Source organism: Ochlerotatus camptorhynchus, unplaced genomic scaffold (genome assembly GCF_037179485.1).
Source record: "Ochlerotatus camptorhynchus isolate MF236.1 unplaced genomic scaffold, CSIRO-AGI_Acam_v1.1 ptg000299l, whole genome shotgun sequence".
In the NCBI taxonomy this organism is placed as follows: domain Eukaryota; kingdom Metazoa; phylum Arthropoda; class Insecta; order Diptera; family Culicidae; genus Ochlerotatus; species Ochlerotatus camptorhynchus.
This window is the reverse complement of record NW_027040787.1, coordinates 1,223,030-1,236,822: the sequence shown is the minus strand read 5'-3', so window position 1 is coordinate 1,236,822 and position 13,793 is coordinate 1,223,030.

The window sequence follows — 13,793 nt, the reverse complement described above, 5'->3', positions numbered from 1 at the left end:
TTATCGTGAATAATTAACTTGACGGTTAACGGTTATGTTAATACAATATTTACAACTTATTGACACATTGCATTGGCATGTATTTTTGTTGAGCTTTTTTTGATTCTGTAATATTTGTGTTCTCCTTTGAATAGAAGACACAGAAACCAAATAAAATAGATTTATACAAACGAAGCTATGATGTGCATACAAATTCTAAAATGGCTACTGCAACATAGCTCTTATCACCGCAGTTATACTCCATGCGCTTCTACTTTGGTTCGCACACTTAAACGTCTTCCATGTACCTATCTAATGTGCAGATGGGGCGGGACTTTCAAGATTTCATTGTTGATCATTATTTCTTATGTACTAGTTTTGCAGTAAACGCTTTTGTATTTACAAAAAAATGCCACCGTTCTAGTTCTAGCTGCCGAGCTTTCATGTGCATATAACTAATGACACGAAACTAACGGTGGAACGGTGAATGGATAAAATTGTATTACCAGTCCTGCTTAAGAGATCTCTCAAATGTTAGGATGTCATATGATTAAATAATATCGATTTTAGTAAAACATGAAAACCAATAAAATCTAATCTACCTTTCCATTGTTGTGTTGTTTACAATGATTCTTAAAACGAATGTTAGTTAAAGGGGCCATATACTCGCGGCGTATCCGACATCAATTTATAAACAGGAATGCAATCTAGCTGGAAACATATCAACGCTCTAGGATTGTATCCAATTTAGATGACATCTATAGCAAAGTTTCTTGACTTTTATAATGTCCTAACTATGCTTTGGAGGCTAAAAATAGTTCAATTTTTAGCCGCTAAGATGGCGCAGCGCTAGAAGATTTGTTGTCTTGCGTAAAGCTGTAGAACGTGAAATTTTATGAAAACTTGCTCAAGACATCAAAGCTGTTCGTCTTCAAACAACAATTTTACAATTGTAAAATTTGTCTGAAATTTCCGATTTTATTATTATGTTCTATTTTTTTTCTTTTCCATCGATCTTGATTTCCGTGCTCAGCACCAATGCTATCGACGCCAGGGAGGTAGCTCCCACACCTGGACCCTACCTATCGACCCATCAACTCATGAACCGGGGACCAACGGCTTTACTTCCTTCAGAAAGAGGGCGTGATCAGAGATGTTATGCCTCAGAACATCCCGGCGATGCCGACTGGGATTGAACCCAGGCCTGCTGGAGTGAGAGGTAATCACGCTTACCACTACACCACCGGCGCCGCTATTATTTTGATCTATAAATTCTTTCAAATCAAGAATTTAATAATTTGTCGACAATCGGTTATGGTTCAGTCAATCTTTTCCAGAACAATACTTTTATTTCTAGAAAACTTAAAAATAAATATCACATGAAATTTAATAAAAATTATTTACTGAATGTTTTTTGTTTTCAGTTATTCAAAATGAAGATTAAATAGACTATCATTCCTCAAAATATCTCAACGGTATATTGAGAAATACACTGGAGTCGCTTTTTATGCGGTTTTTTTTCACACGGTTTTTTTTTTACTCGGTTTTTTTTACGCGGATTTCGGAATTTACACGGTTTTTTTTACGCGTATTTCGGAAATTACGCGGTTTTTTTTACGCGGGACGTATCCCGTATCACCCGCGTAAAAAGCGACTCCAGTGTATTGGGATAAAGGGTTATACGGTCAAAATTTGGTCAATATCAACTTGACGTATTTCTTTCAATTTTGCATTTAAAAAACCTGAACACCCCTCATTTTGAAGGTGTGTGTGTGTAGAATGTTGCTCCTATTTTGATTTTGGAATTCACTCTTCAGTTGTCAAAATGCCGTCCAAGCAAGAAGAGCAGCGTATCAAAATTTTGCTCGCGCATCGCGAAAATCCGAGCTACTCGCACGCAAAGTTGGCTAAAAGTTGCCAAATCAACCGTTACAAATGTAATTAAAGTGTTTGGGGAACGTTTGTCGACAGCCAGGAAGTCTGGATCGGGGGGAAATCGAAAACCGGAAGCCGCTGAGACGACAAAGAGAGTTGCCGGTAGTTTCAAGCGAAACCCTAACCTCTCTCTCCGAGATGCCGCAAATAAGCTGGGTGTATCGTCTACAACCGTGCATCGAGCCAAAAAACGAGCCGGACTATCGACTTACAAGAAGGTAGTGACTCCAAATCGCGATGATAAACAAAATACGACGGCCAAAGCGCGATCCCGGAGGCTGTACACGACGATGCTGACGAAGTTTGACTGCGTGGTAATGGACGACGAAACCTACGTCAAAGCCGACTACAAGCAGCTTCCGGGACAGGAGTTTTATACGGCAAAAGGAAGCTTCATATAGCATAGCTTCCGGGACTGTCAACCAAGAAATTTACGTGAAAGAGTGTTTGAATAAACGTCTGCTGCCTTTCCTGAAGAAACACGGTTGTTCCGTACTGTTTTGGCCGGATTTGGCATCTTGCCATTACGGTAAAAAGGCCATGGAGTGGTACGCCGCCAACAACGTGCAGGTGGTTCCCAAGGACAAGAACCCTCCCAACACGCCAGAGCTCCGCCCAATTGAGAAATACTGGGCTATTGTCAAGCGGAACCTAAAGAAGACCAAAAAAACTGCTAAGGGCGAGCAGCAGTTCAAGGCAAACTGGCTTTCTGCGGCGAAGAAGGTGGACAAGGTGGCTGTACAAAATCTGATGGCAGGGGTCAAGCGTAAGGCCCGGCAATTCGGATTTGGAAAAGCGGAAGCCTAACTGAATATTTTTCCTGAATTTTATACTAATTGAACTTGAAAAAGAAATTTAATTTGATTTTTTAAATAAACGATTTCACCGATTTACACGCGTTTTCCCTTGACCAAATTTTGACCGTATCACCCTTTATTAGCAATCAATCAATTTTATTTAAACAATCATAGTATTCTTTTATGCACATCTAGGTGGGTCAAGTTTATATGGTGGATCACAACGCCCTGGTCTCCACTGAATTTTTGATGTGTATTGGTTGTATCAGCCTCTGAGGGCTGGGGCTACTGGGTTTATTTCACACTTGGGCCCTACATGAGTTGGAGTTAGATGGTTTCAATCAGCCTAGTAAGTAACAAGAAAAGATTGTAAAGTTTGTGTTTGATACATAAAACCTGCAAATTTAGTTTAAACTGAGTCACAGTGGGTGAGATAAATGACAAAATCGCTTGTTGTGACTTTCATGTGGCAAAATTGGCAGGTAATATGTGGAACTCAAACTTCACAATCTTTTCTTATTGCTTACTTAAACAACATTACAATTACAATGGTGTAATATCTTATTATTCCATAATTTCATAAAATGTATATTAAATGTTTTTAGACTCTTTTTACTTCATTAATTCGAAATCGAAAACTAAAAGATATACTAAATTGTCTCGCGAGAATTGTATTAGATACTTCCCAACAAACATTTTGGCAAAAAATTGCTTCTTCAGCAAAAAAAAGTGTATTCAGCTATTAATCAGCTCAATGTGGCTCATATGTGGCCAAAATAGAGCCAAAAAAATGGAACCCACCAGGAACCACACTTTCGTTACTTAAAATTGCAGCAAATTGATTGTGACTGAAATAAGTCGCACATAATGGTTACCACATTTGCGTCAAGTGTGCTACTAGGGTTATTTTTGCCACAGTTTGAAATATTTATAAACTAGCTCTCTGTATGTATAAAATCACGATAATTCGATTGGTGATGGTTTCATTGATGGCAGATGACGGTTAGTGATCTATTTTGCCCCATTTTCGCTAAATTTTCCATTGAATTGAATAAATCCTCAAATAATCTACCGTTCCTCAATTTTAAAGCATTTCATGACTGGAAAATTTCCGAGAAATATATTTTCCATATTAAAAATGATTGCGCTGCAATTGTTGGTCTACTTTTCCGAATTTTCCCTGTTCTACATAAAATTGTAGTAACTATTGTACACCCAATTCTGTTTTTATGCGATTTTTTCGCTTCTATTTTTGATCGTGTGATCTCAAATTGCTACCAAATTCAATGCAACTTGTTTCAAAGGTTGTTAAAAAAGCTGTACCCATCCTGCTGAGGGTAAAATCTAAAAAATTAATACCGTGCAAAACAGAATTGATTGTAATACGTTAAATACAATAAATATCAAACCGCACTTGTAAGCAATGAAAACATACGAAGAAGGGAGACTTTTCGGGAACGATTGAGCATCCACGTGCTCCAAGCTATGTAGAAAGAGTTCCTGAGTAATTGCTTCCAATGGGAGAAAATCGCCCTTATTGATAATTTTATCACTTTTTTCATGAAATAAACGTTTTTCCCAAACCCAGTCGTCATCATCGAGTACCACTTGGTTGCACATCGTTTTGCTTGAACCTGCAAAGATATAAAACAGCACTGCTGTCGTGTCTCTGCTTATCAACAGTAGGTCTACTTCAACAGGAGGTCTACTTTAACCCAGACAAATAATAATGCTGTCTACAAAAAAATCATCCTTCCCGGGATGCCAATCTGGGAGAGTTGCGCTAAATGACATCAGCTTAAATTACAAAGGATCCAGAACAAGATCCTTAGGATGGTCCTAAACAGTCCCCCGCGGACTAGAAATTCTGAGATCCACCTCCTGGCTGGAATTCATAAAAAAGAAGAACAGAGAATATTCATCCTGGAAAGGTTCAGAGACACCTGTCTGAGATCAAATCATCAGACCATACGTGATCTAGCACGTTAGGTTAAGTTGTACTCGTAGTTTTTCAATTGAAACAAAACCCCAAAGTGTATTCTTTTTTTTTTTTTCCTTTGGTTTGTTTTTTCCGTCGATCTTGTTTTCCTTGCTGAGCACCAATGCTATCGACGTGCCAGGAAGGCAGCTCCCACACCTGGACCCTACCTATTGACCCATCAACTCATGAACCGGGGACCAACGGCTTTACTTCCCATCCGAAGGAAGGCGTGATCAGACGTGACTGGTATTGAACCCAGGCCTGCTGGGGTGAGAGGTAATCACGCTTACCACTACACCACCGGCGCCGTTAAAGGGTATTCTGTAAACTTGTTGAAAAACGCAAATATTAAATTAGAATATCAAATTAAACAAAGATGAAGAGTCAGGTAGGCTAATCAATTAAATGTTAAATCAATGTATTATCATAATCAACAGAAATAAACATAATTTTATTATACTGCCTCTGCTTCGGACGGCATGGCACTGGGTCCTGCAGTAATCATGAGCAAGTCAGCGATTAAAGGTGGATCAAGGCGTGATCACCTTGACAACCAGCGATGGGGTGGATGGAGACTTGGGTCCCGTTTAACGAAGGGGCTGTCCATTTACTACATAGACAGTTTAGGGGTTGGCAATTATCCACGGCCCATACAAAATAAAAAAAAAATAAAATGTATGGACAATTGTCTACGCAGGGGGAAGGGAGGGGGCAATTATCCTTAAAAACTGTCTTCGTAGTTAATGAACAGCCCCTAATACGAAACGCGGAAAAGTTATTTATGTAAAACAAGACGTTAGGGTAGAGAAAAAGTGTAGAATGTAACCGTGGTAGTGAATAAACTATTTTTAAACTTCTGCTTTGCAAAACTTGCAGTTTTTTAGTTTATTTTTGTAGGCATGGCCCCAGATGATGATCAGATAATGCAGATGCGAGTGTATGCATCCAAAATAAAATTTAAGGAGTGCATCACGAGGAACAAAATTACTAACTCGTTAAAGGGTGTCCACGATGAAATTGCCACACACAAAATTGATTCGCAAAATTCGAGTTTTCATCCGATTGCCATCAAATTTTCAGGGATTGAGAAATAACTATTAAACTTCATTTTACCATTTTACTCGTATTTTATTTACAGTCCATACGCAAATGCCCGCACCTTGGCCTTAACCCCGGCCATAAGATTCTGCACAACCGTTTTTTGCATGTAAACCCATACTTTCTTCAGTTCCTCGACTGTCTTCACTACCTTAGGTCGTTTAAGAAGGTGCTGCTTCATAATCGCCCAGTACCTCTCGATGGGGCGGAGCTCCGGAGTGTTGGGAGGGTTGAACATTTTCGGCACGAAATTGACCTTATTGTCCGCATACCACTTCAGCACGTCCTTGGAGTAGTGGCATGAGGCCAAATCCGGCCAGAAGATTGTTGGGACGTTGTGGGCCTTCAGGAGAGGAAGCAGCCGCTTCTGGAGGCACTCTTTTATGTACACCTGTCCGTTCATCGTGTCCTGGGTCACGAAAGGTGCACTCCGCTTCCCGCACGTGCAGATGGCTTGCCAAACCAGGAATTTCTTCGCAAATATGGACATCTTCTGAGTGCGGACATGCTCCGGAACGCTGAACTTATCCTTGGCCGTGAAAAACAGGTTACCGGGGATCTGTTTGAAGTCGGCCTTCACATATGTTTCGTCGTCCATGATGCAGCATTCAACTTTCGTCAGCATGTTGAGGTACAACTTCCTGGCACGGGTTTTGGCGGACTTGTTCTGCTTCTCGTCGCGATTAGGGGCCTTTTGTACCTTGAACGTTCGAAGCCCAGCCTTAGTTTTGGCCTTCTGGACAAAACTTCGGCTTAGGTGCAGCTTCTTAGCCACATCCCTAACGGAGGCGTTCGGATTTCGGTTGAAGGCCCCAACTACGCGGTTGTGATTTTTGGTGTTGTACGGAATACTTTTTCCTTCACTTCTGGGCTTCCGATCGGTGGTCAACCGTTCCTCGAACCGCTTAATCACTCGCGACACCGTGGAATTCGCGATTCCCAACGTTTTAGCGATGGAACGATGCGAGAGATCCTTGTTCTAGTGATGAATGCGCAAGATTTTATCACGCACGAGCTGTTCTTTCGACTCCATTTCCGGATGGAAATGGAGTCGAAAGAACAGCTGGATGTAAATAATGCACTATGAACTAAATCCACCCAAATTTTCATTAAATTCTACCCAACGGTTAAAAAGTTAGAGCAATTTCATAGTGTGGCAATTTCATCGTGGACACCCTTTACATTAAACCACAGAGTGATGAAATTTTACTTTGAATATGCTCAATATGACTTTCCCAAGAGAGCACAGGCTCTAGAACTAGATCAAAGTATTCGAATTTGAACACTTTTCGACAATTTTTTTCCGTGGAGAATAGAATAACATATATTTAGTCTTCACCAAATTTAAAGATAATAAATTTGAATCAAAAACCTTATGAGAGCGAGCTCGCAAATCATGATTCATGCTAGAAATAATGAGATAAGTATCTTTACTTGGATAGAAGATTGCTGTATCATCAACGAATAACCTTGGTATTCCTTTAAGAAGTAGATTCCGAAGATCGTTTATGTAAATAAGGAATAAAAGAGGTCTAATATTACTACAATATAAAACGTTCGTAAAGAGCTTCTTGAGTCCTCGATAGCGACACACTTCGAAATAACTATTATTACACGAGACGTAATCCATCTTTGACGTAAACAAACATGTCATATAAAATTAAGCTATCCGAATCCGAAACATACGCAGCTCGACGAAAAGTGCGTTTGATTCAATTGATTTTCTCCTTTCTTTCAACTGTTTCTTATGTCATATGAGCCACTTGCATGTGTCGGTCTGAGAGCATCAACATTTACATGCCTTTTTCGTATTGTGTACATATTGCTGCCTTTTAGCTAAATAACTTCGAATAATGTCATTTTCTACACCTCATGTTCCATAGTATTCTATTTTTTGCCAAAGAATGCTGTTCACAGTATCAAACGCCTTTTTTAGATCAATAAATAGGCCACCAACAACGATCTTGCTGTCAATTTCACTATACAGGAGCTCAACAAGTTCTACTATGACTGTAGAAGTGCTACATCTCTGTCTGAAAGCGTATTGAAGTTTGTAAAGAATATCATATTGATAAAAAAAAAATTACAATTTTTCAAAATTTTTGCATAAGACCGAAAGAGTAGAGATAGGTAAAAAATATATAGGAATAAGACGCCTCACCGGATTTGAATATAGGAGTTATCTTTGCTGTTTTGAGACACTTAGGATAAGTACCTTTTTCTAGTATGTGATTGAAAAGGTGAACAAGAATGTCTAAAAATTTAGACGGATTGCTCCACTGTTTTTTTTTACATTGAGCTCGTTTATAATTTCCGTTTCTTCATTCATATTTGCAGGTCTTAGAAAGACAGACTGTTCCAATCGAGTATCGTTGTTCAAAAGATTTAAGTTATTTTTCGGTATTTTATCAGCAAAATTCCAAGTTGGAAAAAAACATTTTTGAAAATTTCACAGACTTCTGAATTTTTCGATGTTTTTGTACCATTGTTATTAAGCTCAAAACGAGACACTGGTTTTGAACGTCCCTTTATCTCGTTTAAGTTTTTCTACAATTTGGCATCCCAAATAACATTGCAAGTTTTATCGAGGTTTTAAAGCATGCTACAAGTCTAAATCATGGTCTCTAGAACCCTCATAAAACCCAAATTGTTACTTGAGATGACCAGTACTTTCTAATTTTTTTTATAATAATCTATTTTATATCTTTCTTTTTTTTTGCATAATTTCTTTTTTAGGCACATGTTTCAACAAATTCTTTAAGTTGTTATTGTGCGCATAATTTTTAACTTTTGTAGTGTATTTATGTTTAAGTTTTATCCATTGCCATTTGGGGTAGTTGGAAGATGCTTGACGTTGATTGATCTTCCAGGGCAAGTTGGTTTTCCATTTCTTATGAGTGAAATGAATAACTTAATAAAAAAAATATATCTGATCACCGGATACATTTCCTGGTTCCCGGGAATGCTCCTAAAATTGCCGGGAAACGGAAACACTAGGTGGAAGAGACTATCAGGAAAAGTTGAAAGGATTTTTTCTAGGGACTAGGAAGACACTTTCAGAAGCATTCAGAAAATTCTTGAGAGTAATGTTGGAAGAAACTTCAGTGCGAAGTCCGATGGAACTTCCAAGAGAAATCATAAGAATTCTGCCGAAGAGTATAAAAACGGAATGTGGATGTAACATTACTCAAATTTGATCGAGGGCATACTAGCTTGAATATACAAATTTAATTTTAGGCGGATTAATGACAACTTTAATTGGACTGGGACTCTGTTTTTATATCTCAGACTTTTATTTACTTACTTTACTTATTTATTGTAAGATTGCATCCGTGCTATTTTATTGCTATTGCCCAATTATAGATAAACTAAATTTCGAAGCTCTAGATTGTTACCTTAAAGAGACAAACATTAATTCTTAAGATGATTTGAAGTTTCAGTAAAACGTGGTCCAACGAGAATTCATTTTCATCGAGCATCAAATCTTCCAATACCATTTCGACTCGCTCAGAAACAAAAGCTCCAAAGTTTTCTCGATTCAATTTTCCTATTTTCCAAATCCAACTAACCACCAGCAGAATTTCTATGCCCGTAGCCAGCTTATCGCAATCTAATGATCGTTATAATAAAACAATCCCAGTCGAACCATTATACCCATTTTCGGCATGTTGGCAAACAAAACATTATGTATTCAACCATGATATGAATATTACATTAAGTTATTATAAGACAATATTCTTCTACAGCAGTTGTTCGAGATTACCCCGAGCTGATAATGACGGTGGTTAGCAAGAAGTTACCAAAAAGTAAGACGGTAAAGACCCACCAACTTCTCAAAGCGGAGCATCGTCGGCCTTTCATCGTTCCTGATCCAGGACTAGCAGCCACAGCCATGTATTCGACAAATGCACGGCGGCGGTGGATGGCACAATAACAAGAAAGGTATTTATTTAATTTTCAAATCGTCCCCTTTTCCCACAGACCAGCATCTGGCAGCATCGTGTGATTTCGGGGACTCGAAGAAAGCGCCAGGCATCAATGACGAAACCGATCCTTTTTCCTACACTAATGGGGTTGAGTTGGGCCATCCCATGTGTGTTTTCTTCGATGTGATACGCTAGGGACGATTCGCCACCGTCTGACGAGCAAGCAAGCAAGTCCTACGGAATCAGACAATATTTCTCCGGTCACAACATATGTCGTCTTGTAAGATTTTTCAATATGTTTGTATAATATCGCCGTAAATCTTATGTTTGCCTATGTGCTTTATTTTTGAGCCGTTTTCTCCTAGAGTATTTCAATATTTTGTGGTCGAATCGATGAGTGGGTGGCAGGGACAGAGAGGGCACAGTTCAAAATGCGTTTGCTTTAGTGCTCAACATATTTCGTTCCGTATATAGTTCCTTTAGAATGTGAGAAGTAATTGGAAAGTTGTACTGTAATAATCACATATTTATTGGCGACAGACATTTAAACGCTCGTATGTTATGAAATATGCATACGCAAAACCGACTCATACATTCTATAATTTCTTAGAAATTCTTTCAGTAACTTTGAGCTCAAAAAAGTAACTTGACAGACAGGTTTTGAACATGAATGAACTTACAGGAAACATTTCCAAAGGAATTTCTATGAGATTTGAAATAATTCAATGGTTATGCTGAAACGAATTCCTGTAGAGTTCTGGAAAGAATAGTTAAGGAATTACGAGAAAACTTCCAAAGTAATTCTTAAAAGAATATCAGTTGAATTCTGTGGATAAATGAAATTAAAGGTAGCGATGAGTAGAATAACAGGGTAATTTTTAAAAGAATTCCAAGAGGATTGAGAGGAAACGTCCAGAAGGATTACAAGGAATCTCTGAGAAGAACTTAAAGAGAGTTCATAGGATAACTTCAAAGAAATAACCAAAAGAATGCTCCAAGAAGCAGCTTTGACTTCAACAGAGTTCTGACATAAACTTCAAGAGATAATAATTAGAAAAAATCCGAATCTGGAGTTGATTACGAAAGAATTCTATGGATTTTCAAACGCATTAAGCTGCCCCTTAAGGAAGCCATATTATGAAGCTTCAAGAGCACAAATTCCAGCTCTCTCAAAACATACAAATGTAACATTGGCTTCTGAGCTATGGACCATGCACTCATCATGTAAGATATTAAAAATAAATTATCGTACGTTTTCATACAAGGCACAGTGGTCCATACGGTGAAAAACGTGATGGCGTGGAATTACTCCAAATCCGTTCATTTTCGGAATACAGTGTCTATAGGCTTGCTAATCCCTATCTTTTGACGATGCCCATTAGTGGATTAATCCCCCTAAAACACAAAACTAAGTTTTTTGAAAAGTGGAGATTGAGCACAGAACAGAAGTGGAAGTGTGAACGAATCAGTGTATTAAAAAACGGGATATTATTTTTCCACCAAACGATGCTTGTGAATGCGCTTTACACGGGTTTTCGATGGCCACTCGCACCATCAAAGCATGCTGCCCATATAAACTGCAGACAAAGCATGCCTTCTACCGCTAGGTGCGCTTGTGTACACAACAATAATATGAAGCCACTTTTTTATCCGAAGTTCCATTTCTGTTCTGTGAATAGAGGGTTGGTGACTTTGGTAAAGTTGCAGTAAATTATAATACAAATAACTCTTTTGAAGACACAAATCCTTTATCTATTCACAAAATGCAGCTATGAAGGGTTTTTTATTGACGATCCTTAAAAATCTGTTCTTTAATCATAATTTTTTCCATGTAATATTTGTCATGTTCTAATGAGTTGTTTAAGATAGAATATCCATTTTTGCAGAAGCAAACCACCCGCTGTTCCTTGAATATTCGGAGATATTGTACATGTTTGATCCAAATTGGCACATTTTTTTAATTTTAATAAATCATAGGGTGGCAAATATTGGTAGATCAGATAGTTTCTGTTGAAAATAACATCAAACGCACTACAAAACACCGCTGGAACTATCTACATCTGTCAACATCGTGAAATGTTACAGAAGTTTTAAGGAGAGAACACAATCAAATTTCTTCAATCAGATATTCGTCTTGATACATGGGCGACATTCCACTAGTTTCCCGAAAGGTTTAAAATTTCATCGTTCCTCATTATGACACTTCAAAACATTTTCAGAACTATTTGAATATCATAGCAAAAAATAATAATTTTAATAGCACATCAAAGTGGATGTATTAGAGCCATTCCCCTATTACTTGCCCAAAAGGACAACATTATCATTAATACAGTACATGAACTAACTTTACGCTGCTTTTACTACATTTGTTTATTTGTGTGGCCATAACAATTACATGAAATTTTCGACATGATTGAAGTGTATCCTCTTGGATGTAATATTAAAATTTATGTTTTGCTTTGTAAAATTAACTCTCTTCCGTCTCTAAAAAAAAACATTTATCATCATGTTTTACTCGTTTTCAGCTCACGAACTCTATGAAAAAAAATTAAAGTGACGCGATGTTGTTCAATAATTGATCAACGGTGCATCTTTGCATGAGATCATTTCCGGAATCATCTTAACACAGTGATGAAAATCCGATTGTCATAACTTCATGAAAACATGAAACATTGTGTAGTGAGAAATGGGTTTGCATTTCGAAACATACTTCAATAAGACTTTATCCTCTTCGACATCATATGAGTTAATGCTAATTTATATTTAAATTTGTGTAAAGAACAAGAATAAGAAGAACAGAAGAAGAAAATCAATCATTTGAGGAAGCAATTCAAAGTAGTGTGAATGTCGCCCATGTATCACGGCGAGTATCTCATAGCAGAAATTACATTGTATTGTAGCTTTTAACGATGTTGTCAGATATAAATAATTCAAATTGTGTTTTTCAATGTTTTTCGTTGTAATTTCCAAAATAATATATCTTATTTGTCACTATTTGCTACCCTATGATTTATTCAAATTAATAAATGTGTATTTAATAAAATAAACAACTCATTAGAACATGACAAACACGTAACGATTACTTGGAAACATTTATAGTTAGAAACCAGATTTAAAAAATTATCCATAGCTTTATTGTGTTAATAGAAAGAGGATCGTTTCTTGATAGGAGTTGTTTGTCATTTACTGCAACTAAGCCGAAGACAACAATCCTCTATCATAACTTTTCAAAAAACTCATGTTTGTTTCAAAACATAGGGCAAGCCTAGAAAATTCTCCGAAGACATTGTGTTGTGTTGAACAGTTTTGGAATAATTTCACCGTTTGTATCACTGTAGGTGCAACGAAATACCTTATGAAATTATGAAGAATAATATTAAGAATACAGAACATGTTAATAATGTTCGATGTTAGATTTTACTAGAGGGGAGCTGGGATAGAAAAAGTCCCTAGAAAGTCTTACGTAATAAGTACATGGTCCCCTACAACAAACAGGGAGAAGCAATTTAATTATTGAAGCTTTGTGGAAGCTGACATTTGCGCTGTTGAAGTTTCACGTTCGGAAAAACTCCAAAACTCAAAACTCATGTTTGAGTTTATCCACCTATGAGTTTTGTCTTGCATAATTCAACTGCGCAAAAATCACGGATGAGTTTTCAAGTGCGTGAATATACATGAGAATCTCATGCATGAGTTTTGCTTGCCACATTCGCATGCGAGATTATTTTCTCACAATGAATGAGATTTGAAAGTGATTTTCCGAATACTTTCACTCTAGTCAACGATATTTCGAGAAAATTCGATCTCAGTTTAAAAACAAATGACAACTAATTTTATCGCTTTGATGAAGACAACTACCACTCTTCTGCAAATTAAATTGACTAGTTTCACCACTGTACAAAGAAACTATTACCTTCGATCTATATCTTAATCATACTAAAATTTAAAAATTCCTTGCGCCGAAGTTGTTTAGAAAATATCACCTACAACAATTTTGTGGCTTCGGCAAATTATAGCGGATTTATGAAAAAAATATATGAAAATAATTTAGAGGCAATTCGGAGGGTTTAATATAAG